This window comes from Pezoporus flaviventris, unplaced genomic scaffold, assembly GCF_033815535.1.
Source record: "Pezoporus flaviventris isolate CSIRO_AGI_PZ_B2104156 unplaced genomic scaffold, CSIRO_AGI_Pfla_v1 ptg000035l, whole genome shotgun sequence".
In the NCBI taxonomy this organism is placed as follows: Eukaryota; Metazoa; Chordata; class Aves; order Psittaciformes; family Psittacidae; genus Pezoporus; species Pezoporus flaviventris.
Window position 1 is genome coordinate 9,516,691 of NW_026892583.1, and position 14,058 is coordinate 9,530,748.

The following is a 14,058-nucleotide window of genomic DNA, read 5'->3' on the forward strand; positions in this document are numbered from 1 at the left end:
TCCAAATTAACCAACAACACTGAAGGTTATTTTTCATTACTGATATGAAAGGATTATACCACTTTATCCTCTGTGATGCTTTATCTTTTATACAGCAATTGCTGTCATTCAATATTTTACGGAAGGGATGGGGCAGGGGGAATATGTAAATATCAGGAATGACATAACCGTAATTGTGAGGTTATCACCACTTAACTGATGTATCTTTTCTAAAATAAAGTTAAATTAAAAAATAAATTCCGTATTTCATCTTATCTAAAAAGTGAAATTTATTCCTACAGCTTGCTAAACCACCAGGACTGGGAAAACAAACTCTCAAGCACAAGCTGTCTCTCACCACTGCCCCTCCAGAAAGGCCATTGAAGGACAAAAACTGTTGCGTCTGGGAAGTGTACATACATTTCTCCACGTTGGTCACAGCTTCATGCTTTGACAGAAGGTAGTTTCTGGCTGATGGGTATGACACAAGAGTGTCCCCACCAGCTTGTGACTTTGCCCTACTGATTTTCACACTTGTATCTTCCTCTTCAATCACTGGTGCTGGTTGCCATTAGAGAAATGGTTTTGAACTGCAGCCCTGATTCAGTCAAATTCCCCCAGGCCCAAGAGATCAGAGACATTTTTTTTCAATGAATGAAGACTACACTTTTGTGCAGAACTTAATTCTGTTTCAAAAGTTACTTTCTATCATTCAGAATTAACAGGTTCATACGTGAAAGCTGAATTCTGCCGTTTGCCTCCTGCAAACAATTACTGGACGCAGTAAGTTACTTCCAATATTAGTAATCTTTAAATCAATACAGGTGCTAAGTAATTGGCCATCTCAATTACTTGATAACATTTCTGTGCTTGCTTAAACAACTTAACCCAAAGGAGCTTTTGCAATCACAGGTGTGGAGGTACTGGGTGTATGAACACAGGTCACTATAGATGCATGATAAAGTCTCTGTGGTTTTCAGAATGTCTCCTTCAGCCACAAGGGATCTTCCATCTCCACTGTGGGGAAATGCTCTTCTTTTCTGACAATACCCAAATTTTTCAGAACTTCCCAGTAACCCAGAAGGTGCCTGGTATGAATGTTTATGGACTCAAACCCAGCAAATATTCACAAATGCTTTGATATTTGCATTTGGCTTTAGTTGCTAACTACAAGCAGCAAAGACATTACAGAAAGGTGTATCATGATGGATGTCAGCTACCTCTGGGGAGGAATGAGCACTTAACGATGGATACAACCTGGAAATGAAAGTAGGAAATTGGTTTTAAAGACAATAAATTAAGATGAAAGTAATGCTAAGATGGAAGCAGGGTTTGCGGTAGTAGGAGACAGTGAATGTATGTAATTAAGGGCAGGATGAACGGCTCTTGCCCCTCCTAACTCTGTTTTCTAAGAGTGAATGCAAACATGTAAGAGGCTGAAGTTTCTGCCATTCCTATTTCTAGTGTAAGCATGTTGTTGTAACTATGACAGTACAGAGTCAAACTGATGGGGTTTTAACATGATGCTTTGACCTGCAGTATCTTTTTTCTGTAAGCTGTAGTAGGAAAACCTTTTGCATTGTGGAGAGTCCACATAAAAGCATAAAGGGAATAATTAGTTACTAGAGAGGAAATGAGTTTAGTGGACCATATCCAGAAAGATGTGTGGTACTGCATTACACATAATTTCAGCCCTTCACACTTAGTAAGGATTTATGACACAATGTATCTCATTTCAACTTACTGGTTTCTGACTCTGGAAGACGGCAATGAATCATGCATTGCTATTTTCATGTTTGTGCTATGAACATGTATCTTTAGGAAATAGTAACACAGCCTTGGAAATTAGCATTTGAAACCACGGAAAATTATTTTGAGAAGTTTGCAGGCATGGGCAGCTGGTTTTCGTTTGAAGAGCTGCTGGAGAGGGGCTTTTTACAAGGGCCCAAAGGGATAGGACAAGGGAGAATGTCTTTAAACTAACAGAGGAGAGATTTAGATTAGATATCGTGAAAAAGTTCTTCACTGTGAGGGTGGTGAGGCCCTGGCACAGGTTGCCCAGAGATGCTGTGGCTGCCCCATTCCTGGAAGTTTTCAAGGCCAGGTTAGATGGGGCTTTGATCCCTTCCAACGCAAACCATTCTTTGATTCTATGATTCTATTCCTGGAACACTTAAAGATGAAACTTTTTGGATGTTTCTTAATTTCAAGAGAATTTCCTAAAGAAGCATGGAACAATAATGGGTTTTTACACTTACTTCTCTAGTCTTCCATTCTGATGCTTTTGGAAGATGTTTCTGAAAGGTACCAATAAGCCACATATACCATCAAAGACATCTAACTGAATAGATACCTCCAGAAATGAAGTGAAAACTTAGACAATTATCTAATATTCATATCACAAATCAACCTTTCCTCACAAAAGCGCTGCTTTTTCCTCGCCCTGTTTAGTAGACTTGATGGCATTCCAGCAGTGTCTGTTTTACAGTGGCATTGCTAGCTTTAGCAAAAATGGCTGACAATAACTTACACTGAAGTGTTACAGAGGAACAGTGAATAAATTCACTGAGGAGTGCTGAGGCATGTAAGCAGAGCCATCCCGTGACTTTGCTGACACAATTCAATCTCCTTTCCCAAATGTAAGGCATAGAGTAATAGTAGACAATGGTTTCTATGTGCTGGCCATGATTATTTTTCTCAAAAAGATGTTGACTGCAGCCCTTAGCCTTTTCTCCTGGGCTATTAAACACACTGGATAAAACCAAGTTAGGATAAGTCAGTGATGTGTACTCTCAGCTTCATTAGTTCATATTCCTGCAAGATTTTCTGTTAAAAAGGTACTGATCATTTGGAGGAGAGTGTTATAGTAATCATATGACACAGGTTAGCTCCAAAACCATGCTGCGATGGCAACTACTCCAGCACAAACCTGTTCATTAAGTGCAACGAGCACTAAATGTGGCCTCATGGCAGCATCTTTAATATATCTTGGGGACATTCAATTGACTTGGAAAGAGTATATGCTTCTAGTGAATATCCTGTATGATTCAATTTTTGAGTTATGAAAAGAGATCATGGAAGTTTTCCATTGCTGATTTACATCAGAAAGGTGCAGCTTTGCTTCGTATCTTGCTGAGATACAGCATTCCAGTGTTTACAAGTGAGAGGAGAGAGAAGTCTATCTTGTCAGTCTATTTGGCAAATAAGGTTGTAGTTACTTGTGCATGGCAAACAATCAATTGTTGTATAATTAGTTGCATTTTGTGACACTGGCATTAAAGTTCACCAGGTCTGAACTTCCTCTCTGTCCTTCCCTGTTCATTAGAGCTTCATTCACATTCCTGACATAACAGCTTAGTTTGCTTTTCTTTTTTAATTAAAAAGGCAAACTTTTAGTATCTGCATGCTCTGAAAATGCAAACAGTTTTTAATTAAAGTGCAATATAGTGCCAAATATAAGCATAATTAGTTGGGCAGTGCAGCAGTTAACAATGTGCTTCATTCTGTGTATACAAAAGCACAAGAAACTGTAAAAGCAGGAGCAGAGTTTAGTAAAAGGAATAAAATAACTATAATAAATCAGTGCTGCATGGTTTTTAAACCCTTTATTTCCCTCATTACAATTATTCGTATGAGAATCATATCCATTCTCTCACAGTACTGCATTAAAATCTTGATAGTATGTCTTCATATTTGGTTTTATTAATAATCATGTAACTACGTATTTATCATTACTGATATGCTCCCATCTAATAGAAAACCTGAATGCTGACTGTACTGGAGTGCTATATTACATTGCATTACAGCAATGTCTGTAATTTCTGCTGTACAAGATTGATCCAAGTTGCAAAACTGAGATCTGGAAACTGAATTTCCCAAACCCCTGACAGATGTACCCAGGGCCTCATTTGGACTTATCAGTGTAATTTGAACAACTCCTTTCTGCATGTCCTGGTTTCAGCTGGGATACAGTTCATTTTCTCCCAGGAAAGGACAGGCTGGGCATCAGTCAGTGGGTGGTGAGGGACTGTTTATCACTGGCATCACTTGTTTTTCTTGGCTTTTATTTCTTTTTGGGCATTTTTCCTTTGGTATGATAATTATTATCATTATCATAATTATTATTATTACTATGTTTTTACCATTATCATTATTATTATTTTATTACTATTAGCATTATTATTTTGTTTCAATTGCTAAACTGTTCTTACCTCAACCCACAATTTTTCTCACTTTTACCCTATTCTCTCCTGCATCCCACAGGTGGGAGTGAGTGAGTGAGTGACTGTATGGCACTTGATTGCCGGCTGGGGCTAAACCACAATAATATGTTAAAGATTGGTTTGAATTTGGTTATCAAAAGTCTAGGGATAGTTGTTCATCTCCTGAAACAGAAAAATCCTGCCAGAAACTTCATTATCTATAAACCTCTAAATATAAAATTTCATTTCTAAGCTCATTCAACTCCGAACTCAAACAGTAAAAATACCAAATTTCTTCAAATGCAGTTATTCCAAGGAATTCCAGGTCCTTTTCATGTCCTCATTCTCCATATTATGTCTTTCTAGGAGTATCTGGCGGTTAAAGAAGTTTTTTGTTTCTTTAGAACAAATTCAGTACAAGAGAAAAACAAATTAAATCCATTAATTGTTGGTTGGGCACATCCACATATGAGACTACGTCTCTCTCTCCTGACTGCTTATGGAGTAAAAAAACCAAATACATCCTAAATCCAGGCTAGTCCCATTCCAGGGCAGAGATTCAGTGTTTGTATAGGGACACACATAACTCAGCAAACCTAAACAGATTTAAGCCAAACAAGGAAAAGATTTTGTTTCCAGACTGCTCTTAGAAAGGCTTCCCAACTGCCTTAAAGGTAAAAAAAAACAAACATCAAACAAGAAAAAATTCCCCGCAAAACTTAATGCTTTAATACTCCTCTGGGGCTTACTCCAGGACAGATACTCCTTCTATGGCCTTCATCTTCAGAGTGGCCTCCTGCTGATGTACATGGATTTAATACAAGGTCAACATGCTCCAAATCTCCTTCATGCTCTTTGAGCGACACTATTGGCCTGGTCCTCCTACTTTCCTTTTTTTTTTTTTTTTTTAATGAAAAATAACTCTTTTCAAACTCCTTTTCCTCCATTTTGCCGGAAAGATACTCACACATGTGATCTATCTACTGAAGATAATGGAAAAGCTTTTACTGAGGGATGGACCAGACTCCCAAATATCCCATTATCCCATGAAAAATACCTTGCCCATTTCCATTCATCTTTAATTTGGATATGAAAGAAAAAGGAGTGTGGGAAAAATTCCTACTCGAATGAGCATATTTTTTTCCCAACCTGTTCATTTTGCATCCTTTCCCATGCAGTGATGAAGGGATATCTTTCTTATCTAGATGCCCCTGCCCCAAAGTAAATAAACTTGTGAAGCAGCATTATGCTACTAAATCCTGTGCTTCAGGAACAGCAGCAGCATAGATGTGTTTCAAATTCAATGGTTTATTTGGTCATATTTTAATTAGATGTTTGCTCATTTTGAAGTGAAAATTCTTGTCCAGGTCACATTCTAGTGAAAACATTTTTACGTAAGCCTGTAAATCTTGCTTTCAAGCTCTTTATGGGACCGATTGCAGAAAAGGCAGAAGCCTAAAGAACAAATTACTTTTTGTGTCTTTATTGTAACACTAATATTTTCTGTTTGCAGTTGCTAGTAAGAATAAGGATACTCATGCATTCAAAAATGCCACTTGTCCATTTGAATCAGTAAATGTCTGATTTACACATGGAAGTGTAGAGGTACAGAAGCAGTATCAACTGTTGGATGCTTTGAACAGGAAAAAAGGTCTGAAAGGCCAGTCCAGCAGAAGTTAATTACTTAATTGATAAAGACATAAGAAAATCATAACCCAGTCATGATTTAAAAAATAAGTCACTAATTTTTGTAGTGATGAGGGAAGCAAAATGGCTAAAATAGCATATTACTCACATAATCCTATTTATATCCCACTTACTGTTTTTTAACTCAGATAACTCTATAGGCCAAGCTAATTTTTGTCTGCTTATTTTAAAGGAAATATAAAAGAACAGTATAGTTTCCTGCATGAGTATTGCCATAGTCACCTGGCAGCTTTGGAAAGTGGAAAAAAAATGTACAAGGACAAACTAAGCGCCTTTGTCTAGCACAAAAGAAATAGCCCTCCATGAGAATATTTAAAATGTAATTCACAAACCTACTGTTATGTGTTGTTTAGATAAACCTCTTAATACAATCATTTCAGCATTATGGGAGGCTAGCTTGAAATTTAGACAAACATGGAAAATGTCATCTTCCCAGAAAAATGCAAGGTAAAATAACAACCTAAACATATATTATTGCTTAGCATATGACAACCTAAAATATAAAAGCACTCTCTAGCAGCACTTCTTTCTGTGCTTTTAAAAGAATCTCTAAAAAAGCAATAAAGAATTTCAGATGGGAGACAGATTAAAAATAACTGCAGCACACACACTCCAGTTGCATAGTGTATCTCAACAGGGGTATAGTATTGCCACATTTCTTGGGTATCTTCCTCTGGATCACTGGCATTTTCATTAGAGGATCCAGAAATGCCTGTGATTTTCTCACCTCTTAAATTCCTGCAGCTCTAGAGAAACTGCAGGAGCTCATCACGCCTCTCCTTCCTGACGCCTTCTTCACAATTTCATTCTTTCCTTGGCCCCAAGGGGAGGGCATGCAATTCTGGCCAGCCCCATTAATTTCTCCATGGTTTCAGCCCACAACACTGGGCTTTCTGGTGCAGTGCCTACTCCAGGATGCCTTGTCTGCTCCGTTGGGCTCACAGGCAGAGAGGGAAATGTGATCATCAATGTGGATGCTTAATGCCAGTTTATAAATCTCCTGTCCTTTGACATGGCCTAGCCTGGCAGGCCTAGGAAAATACTCAGGCCAAAGATTATCACCAGCTGCAAATGTACGGCAAGCAGGGAATAAAGAAAAACTTGGCATTGCCAGATGGATTGGAAGCAGGAGGAGCTGCCAGAGAAAGGAGATAGAAAACAAATCCTGTGCAAGTCGCTCCTAGCACTGATCTGTTTACATTATTTGCCCTCCTTTGTTTTTCAGAGCCTTTTCACCCAGTATCTGTATCTGGCAGGTAACACAGAAGAACCAGGGCCTGATTCTGTGTTGTCTTAATGAAAAATCAGAAACTGTGGTTTGCTCGTCAGAGCCTCAGCACAAAGACCAAAATAAGCACTCAGAAAATGCAAGGACCTTGGCACCATCAAGCTAGCTGACAGGTAACAGGCTATTTTAAAATAGATATCTACCTTTCTTCTGCAGTCAGTGGGAAAGTACCAAAGATCACCCCAAAAGCCAGCAAAATAATTGGTGGCTTTAAAGAGCCTCTGGCTCTTTTTCAGCAGCTTTCCTGAACTGGTTAAGCCAAGACCCAGAACCTACAGCGCAGTCAAAATCTTCTTAGCGTACTTGTGCTTCAGATCCCCACTAAATTCTCAGTATTACAAGGCACTTTTATTTAATTTTTTTCATCTATAATAATACAAAAGTTATTTTTTTGGTTAGTCCTTTTCATTACCTACTTTATGAGCCATTCAGTATAACTTTTTTGCTCTCCAAAAGTGATGTGTGAGACAGCTGAATATTTCTGGTTTGTAACCTCCATCACATAGTGTGGCCCAGTACCAGAATGTTTCAAAATGCTTTAAAAAAGAAGAATGCTGTTGTTGTGAGGGTTTGAATGGACAGTGCTGAAGTACGTTGTCTGTATTGCAAAAACTCAGTGACTGCTAAGCCCCTTGACATCACATTGAACTTCCACGGAAAGGACTTCTTTATATGTCATTTCCATGGATTTTCTACAGGTAAACCTCCTCAGTCAGCTGCCTCTGGAATATGACCTCGAGGACAAAGCTGAATCTTGTTCATGCATAGTATTCATTTATACGTATGTCTGGATATATTTTCATAAAATTTGTCCTACTTATCCCTAATATTATGAAGCTAATATCTCATCTGATGCTTGTGTGATATTCAGTAGGTAAGCCAATATTGCTGTGGCTTGGGAATTAATGATGTAACATCACTGGCTGTGTAACAGGCACTTGCTTTTAGGATAGCTGAAAGAGTTTTTGGAAAAAATTCTGCTAGCCCAAGGAATGAAGAATATTAAGCTGTAAATTTCAAGCTTCTATTTCTCTGTTGCTCGATCTCTGTCTGTGTAAATAAGGCTCGTGGAATCTGAATCTATATGCCCCAAGACTAGCTCACGCTATGCTTCTTTCCCCACTTCGGACTTCCTGCAAATGTTACTATCATTATAAAGTAACAAAAAGCCACAATAATTTCATTCTGCTACTGGTCAGGCAACTGTCTGGAGCTGAAAAGACTTCGTATTCTGCTGACGTCTCTCATAAGAAGAGGAGAAAGGACAGGAAAGTCACTGGATAGGCTTGAGAGATAGGTTGAGAGATAAGGTCAGCACAGGCTGAAGCTGTTAAACTTCAAGGGTTTAAGGACTCTGGTTCAAACTTCAGCTGTGCACCAGCCCATTTTGTTGAAGGCATCTATAGTTGACTCTTCAGTAGACAACTATGTGTGTGACAAAACCGCTGATCCTGGGTATTCTTTAATCAACAAACTCTGGAGATTGCTACCTCAATAGTGAAATTAAATAGGATTGAGTTATAAGTAGATGCGGTAACCTTGAGGTACACAGCAAAAACTAACAAAGAGCAGAGTGTACTGTGTAATCACAGCTCTTCCCAGCCCCAGCGCTGTATGCTGCAATAGTCACATACCGGTACTGTTGGAAGCAGAAGTAGATAGGATACCTCTGAGATTGGTTCTTACATTTTTTTGCAATAAAGACACTTGGATAAATGATAGAACCATTGAATGGTTTGGGTTGGAAGGGATCATCTTAAAAATCATCCCGTTCCAATCCCCTGCCATAGACGGGGACACCTTCCTTTAGACCAGGTTGCTCAAAGCCCCATCCAACCTGGCCTTGAACACTGCCAGGTATGGGGCAGCCATGGCTTCTTTGGGCAACCTGTGCTAGTGCCTCACCACACTCACAGGAAAGAGCTTCTTCATAATATCTAACCTAAATCTGCCCTCTGTCAGTTTAAAGCTATTCCCCCTTGTCCTAGCCCTATATGCCCTTGTCAAAAGTTCCTCTCCAGTTTTCTTGTTGGCCCCTTTAGGCACTGGAAGGCTGCTCTAAGTTCTAAGGGTGAACAATATGACATATTCAATGCACATCCTATGCTTACAACATTATCTAATCCTTTAAAATAACAAGGAGAGAAATGTAAAACTAAAGAAGAAATGGAAAAAGAAAACATTCCAACAAACAGCAGTGATGCACAGTACAATTTCTCAGCACCCACCCAACCGATACCCAGCCCTACTCAAGAAGCGATCTGCCCTTCTGGGTAACTCCTCCCAGTTTATATACTGTGTATGACGTGTTGTTGTGTGGAATACCTCCTTGGCTAGTTTGGGTCAGGTGTCCTGTCTCTGCTTCCTCCTGGCTTCTTGTGCCCCTCCTCGCTGGCAGAGCATGAGAGACTACAAATTCCTTGATAAGGGTAAGTGCTACTGAGCCACAACTAAAATGTCAGTCTGTTTTCAGCACTGTTCTCAGACTAAAGCTGAAACCCAGCACTGCACCAGCTACTAGGAAGAAGAAAAATAACTGCTACAGCTGAACCCACTACACGTGGCTTATTCTTACAAATAATTTGGTTTAAAACAAAAATGTAGAGAGCAGGAAAAAATGTATGTCCTATATATGTAGTCCACTGCATAGTTTGGTAGATTATCCTATGTGCAATAATCGTCTGGTGCATGAAATAAATTAAATTAAAGCACTCTTAAATCTCACAAATGGTATAGCAATGTTTCTGATGTGTCTCTATTCTAATATAAAATGCCTGTGGGAAGTGAGTGTTTAGATAAAAGCCTGCAAGAGAAAAATCCTTCTGGGAGAAAGATGCTGCTTCTCTGTAGAAAACTCCTTAGAGCAAACTGGTTTCTAGTGAAATGTTTCTGTCGGTTACATGAACAGTAAGATTTGCAAACTGTGATTCTCTTTTGGCTTCCTGGGGACTTTACAGGAGAAATTTCAGAGACTGCAAGTGATCCGAGGGAGAGCACTGTTGAGACATAAGCCCGCAGCTTCCATGCTGCTGAAAGTGGGTCATTGAGATAAATGTTAATACAGGCTTCCCCCTTGGGAGCCTGTAGCTATAGCTGCAACACTGGAGAAACTGCATCACAAGAATGATGCAGTAAAATGTGGATACATGAAGAAATGAGCAGGCCATTGGTTAATAAAAAACCTCACTGCCATCAAATCACCATGCAAAGACAAACAAAATTGGCAATCTATTTTGTCTCAGAAAATAATTTGACATGCCAAATGTCTTGTTTATTTGTCATGCTTCCAAACCAAGGCCTTGCCAGGGTTAGTGCTAATCAATATATTCATTACTTTACAAAAATTTCACAAAGAGAAATGGATGTTTGAGAAATTACCAAATAAAATCCATCTCAGCCTGCTCCTCTCCTTCCTTTTCTATGCACGCACTCTCTCCTCTCCTACATGTCTTCCTTTCTAGACATCTGCTGAAGGAAGAAAGAAAAAAAAACCCTATTAGGTTATTAACTCAGAAGCATACTTGTACTAAAAAAGTAGAAGCAAACTAAAATTGAAACATATCCAGGATACTTAGGCACAGCTCCCAAGCTCTCTTTCCACTTCTAGCTGATGATAGGATGCCACTTTGTTGAAAAGAGTAATCAGTGGCAAAAGGGCTCTTAGCACCTAACCCTCAGCTAGACTCTCTGGAGCCCACTTGTTGGAGTTTGCTCAGCCTCTTAACCTTCTCCTCTTCCCTCCTCCAAGGGACAATGGCTCCTGCTTGCAAATCTCATAGGTCTGGCTCCTTCATCCAGTACGCAATGCAGCCCTGAACCTTGTGTACCAGGCATAAGCAGTGAGAGCTCATCATTCCTGAAAACTAGTAAATAATAGATTGATTTTAATTATGACCTCCTGCTGATGCAAGCGCAGCATGAAAAGGCTGTAAGCCCCAAAGGAAAGATTTCTCCCTGACCCTCAAACAGAGTCATCAGTAATTTTTAAAGCCTCCTTTTTAGGAGCAGCTGGCCAGGAACTGCAGCAAAGAGAAACAGAGGCAAAGGGGTCTGAAACATAAAGTGACAGCTGTGGTATTGCTAAGAGAGAAGGGAAGTATGAGCCAGCATCAGGCTGCAGCAGGAGAGGATGCACATTGCTCCCTCCCCATTCTGACCCTTTAAATTTGCAAATAACCTCTAGCAGAGGCAGCCTAAGCAACATCAAGCAGTGCAGAAAGACATATATTTAAATACAGCAAATATACAAAATCATGTGTGGAGCTGAGTAAAGATTGTCCCATCTTTTCTCTCTTTTAAATGAGTTATAAGCATGAATGCCCACTGAGTGTCAAATCTGCTGCATTTTACTCTTCATTTTCTCAGAATGAAAATACATAAGTCCAGTGTAAAAATGAATAAATTCAGCCCTTAGATTTATCCATTATTTTTCTAGCCACTATCTCAGAACACCTATTGTTAGCAGCTGAGTGACAGGCCAAAGCTGTCACTGTCCATGAAAGTCTGAGCTGTAATCCATAATAACTACTGTATTTTCTCTTCCACTGTATTGCAAATGTGAAGATCAGGAATTGCACATTATGCCCCAGCAAGGTTCCTGCATGCATGTGAAATGCAGCTCACCACAGAGCACCACAGATTGGTTACACCTCTCAGTTGAGGACTGTGTATTGCTTACATTGAATCATGCTGAGCATTTTGCTACCACGCTGGGGCCTTTCCTTTTATGCAGTCACTAGTTCAGGAAGGCAAATATTTAGCATTCATTCTGTGGAGAAGATGCCCTATTTATACCATCGGACAAGAAGGAGGTCATTTCCTGTGTAGAATTGCCAATCAGACACTGGTCTAAGAAAAGCTCAAGTCCTTTGCAGGAGTCTTGTTAATGCAGTGGAGGCATATATTCAGTTGCAAAATATTTCTGGCTTTAAAGTCTGTAGTGGCTTTTTTAAGTGTAATTTAAATTTAGGAGTAACTTGTCTCTGGAGCCAACACAGTATTGAAAGCTTCCAGAAAACCCACCTTCCTAGGTGTAAGAAGAAGGTTAATAGCGTTATTAGGTTTTCCTTGTGATACCTCTCCATAGCAGATGAGAACCAATATATTTATATAAAGACCTTCAGATCACATTTCTTGCTGTTCTGGACTGGCACAGCTTTCTGGATGTCAGCAGAGCAGAGCATACTGAATTATAACAGCATGTTGCATAGATCATGTCCAGACTGTCATTGTTGATGTCAAGACTGGGACATCTTCTTTCATAATGCCTATTCCCAGACCTGTGAGACCCCTGTTCTCTGGCTTCCTGGGGGAAATTACATTAAAAGATGTCTGAGGGTCTGTGCTTTATAGCATTATGTCCCTATGACCTAAGTATCAGAGACAAACCAATTTGCTGAGTTAAGTTCCCACCTAAGGGCTCTCTTCCCACATACATCCTGCAGGGGACGTTGCTCCCCATATGGATGGGCACTGGAACTCCTGCTGTAACATTTAAGGAGCCTCTGAAGCATTTTAAGGAGTGCAGCTAGACATAGGATGCTCTTATGCTGACAGGCCTTCAGGTTAATTTTAATCTTGTCTTTCTAACAGTGTTCCAAATCCTCAGCTTGTCTGTCAGGCTATAAATTCTAGGTTTTTACATTGCGACTCCAATAAACAAAGCAACCTGGTTTAGAAATTCCCTCTGAGCTTGTGTGCAGACCCACACTGCTGCAACAGAGTTCTTGCAAACAAACCTGCTGAAAGCTTTATAGTCTTTCCCAGGTAGGGACTACTTAGCCTCAATTCTGCCAGCACTTGACACTCTGCCAAAACGCCTGGAGTTGAGGACAGTCATGTCTAAGATGTCTTCTGGGACTGTGAGCCCAGGAATGGATTGGAAGCTAGTCCCAGCCATAGCAAGCACAATCCTTCTGCCTCACTGGGAAAGAGATGGGTTCCATGCCAATGGGACATAGGATCCAGGGGACCTCTTCTCCTGAGTTTCTGTGTTTGGATTATGCTAAATCCAGTAAGAGAAAGCTCAGATTGAGATCTTTACCACAGTTTATACATTTGTTACATATCTTTTTTTTTGTTTTGTGCAGTTATATGTGGAAACCAGCGTTTTGGGTCCCAAAACACTCATCTTTTGCAATGGCTTGCCTTGCAGAGCTCACCTTCAGTCTTTGTAGATCTTGGTGAGCATCTTGTCCCAAGGCCTTAGAGCTATGCGGGTTAGGAAAGAGGGAAGCTGACCTTGGCCCTCCTTAAAAGAAGGCACAGAAAAGGGAAGAGGGAAATTAGAGAATTTCAGTGATGCGTTGGAAGGTTTACCTGAAAGTGGGAAGACCTGGGGGTTTTCTTGTTTTTTTCAACTATGTGTAGTTATATGTGCAATTTTATGTGCAATTCCATGTCCCTTCTTATGGCAGGGGGGGTGTGTGAAACTAGATAATCTGTAAGGTCCCTTCCAACCCAAATTATATGATTCTATGACAGCAAATTTCTGTTTGGCAGCTACTTCTAACCAAAGAAAGTAAATTCTTAAAAGCACTTTTGGATTTTCATAATAAAGTCTTAATGAAGAAAAAAAAAGAAAAAGTCTCTGCGTATAAAAGTTTCATAAATTTCTGGCATATTCTTCAGTTTCATAATTCAAATACCAACAGAGAGAAAAAAAGAAAACAAAGATATTTTTTATTCACTGTATATCGAAACATCCCATTCTCCAGCTGCAGTTCAGGTCAATTAGTTCAAGTTATGCTTTGTACTGCTTGCTGCATCCCATTTTTCCTTTCTAATTTCTTTTAAAAGTAGAAAAAAGAGAAGTCCTTTCAAAACCACCAGGAAAAAAAATTGTTGAATTGTTCTGGCCTTTTCAGAATACTTTTCTTGCCT